Below are 1894 nucleotides of genomic sequence, written 5' to 3'. Positions count from 1 at the left end.
ATAAGCCTCTTGCTTCTTTCTTATTAAATTTTGATGGAATTCAAGGACTGTTTCTTGCAATCATTCTTCTTTAGAGAATATAGTACCTTTCCACAATCCTCTGGGCAGGCCTTGTTCTGTGTGGACATGAATACGGATATTTCTGACTTAAGTGCTTCCTGTCACTCAGCTTTTTCTGAACTCCATCCCCAAAACTGGCAGTGCCAGAGAATTCAATCACTAATGGGGCTTGGTGACAGCCCACCTCTAGGGGTGTATTTAGGTGACTTTAATGCCTTTTACCCCCTCCATTCATATATACAAGATGAGGAGGGCAAGAAGTCACCCCTAATCCTTGGCATAACTTCCCTTCTCTACAGAGGAAGGGAAGCCAGGTATTCCCAAGGAAGTAATCTAGTATCATACTTAAGTAATATTTCCTAATTCAAATTAGTCTTTCCAGTGAGTAGAAAACTTTCCCTGAGAACTTAAGGGATTTATTCTCCCGTGTACTCCCATTCCAATTAAAGGCCAGCAATCTCCTCTGGGGGAGGGAAAGGAATAATAAAAGATTCTAGCTTCATTAAGTGCAATTACAACATTCCTGGTCTCATTAAGACTACACAGCTGGACACGAGCCTCTTAGCTGAGCCTGGAGAGCTGCTTTCCCACTACCTAGCACTCAATTATGACCTCCTCCTGAGGCTGCTCCATCTTCTTCCTGAGGCTGCCCCATCTTAACTAGGCTGTAATTATGTCAAAAGGACTAGTCTGCCTCATACTGTAGCTCTAACAGACCACATTCAAGATACCTAATATAGACATTAACTTGTATACTTCAATAGAAAAAGTCTGGATCTAAACAAGAACTTTTGCTATGAAAAAAGTTGTAAAGCTTCTAAGTCTCTGTACATGGTGGAGGTGAACAGAAATATGAACATCTTTAGTGTTTGGACTTCACCCCTCAATTGTGAGTTGTTACACTCCTGGGTTTTTCAAAACCTTGAAAGGATATTATATATACTTGGTCATCTCATGATACTGTAGGTCTTTAATAATGAATCCTTCTGCCTTTTCTTCAACACAACCTTTGATTCTAAATCCTTTTAAGAGTTATATGGTAAAACTCAACCCTGGTATGGGGAAGGAAACAGCTGCATTCATATTATATAAAAGGTCTGGTCTTCCTATAGTAATAAGGGCCAAAATTTCAAGTTCTCATCAAGGCTATTCTTTAGACATTTCTTTATAAGAGAATAAGGCATTAATCTGTCACTGATAAAACAAATGGTCTTGGATTCAAACTTTTTCTGTGACTACGTCATATTAGCGTTACATATTAGAATCAGAAATATTGCATTGCTGCATGCACTTCTTAAAACAGCATTTAAAAAACTGTCGGCCACTTACATGGCTCCCTGATCTCATGTGGTAGGTTGAATAATGACCACCCCCAACATGGCCACATCCTAATCACCAAAAACTGAATATTGTTACCTAGTCATGGCCCCAAATGGACTTTGCAGATGTGGTTAAAGGTCTTGACATGGGAAGATTATCCAAATGGGCCCAATTATAAGGCTCCCTATGAAATAGGAGAGTCAGAAAAGATGTCCCAGTGGAAGCAGAAGTCAGAGTGATATTGTCCACAAGCCAAGGAATGTGGGCAGCCTATAATAGCTGGTAATGGCAAAGAAATGGATTCTCCCCTAGAGCCTCCAGAAAAACACAGCTCTGCTGCCCCATTTTGGACTTGTGAATTCCTGAGATATAAAATAACTTGTTTCAAACCATTTAGCTTGTATTAATTTGTTACGGTGGAAACAGAAAACTAATATACCCTCTAATGAGTCATTACCCACAAGTTGAAAAACACTTTGCTAGAAATGCACATGTTACAGATGAGCAGCTTGAG

Source organism: Lagenorhynchus albirostris, chromosome 15, assembly GCF_949774975.1.
Source record: "Lagenorhynchus albirostris chromosome 15, mLagAlb1.1, whole genome shotgun sequence".
NCBI classification, from domain to species: Eukaryota; Metazoa; Chordata; class Mammalia; order Artiodactyla; family Delphinidae; genus Lagenorhynchus; species Lagenorhynchus albirostris.
Note: the sequence above shows the minus strand (reverse complement) of the source record.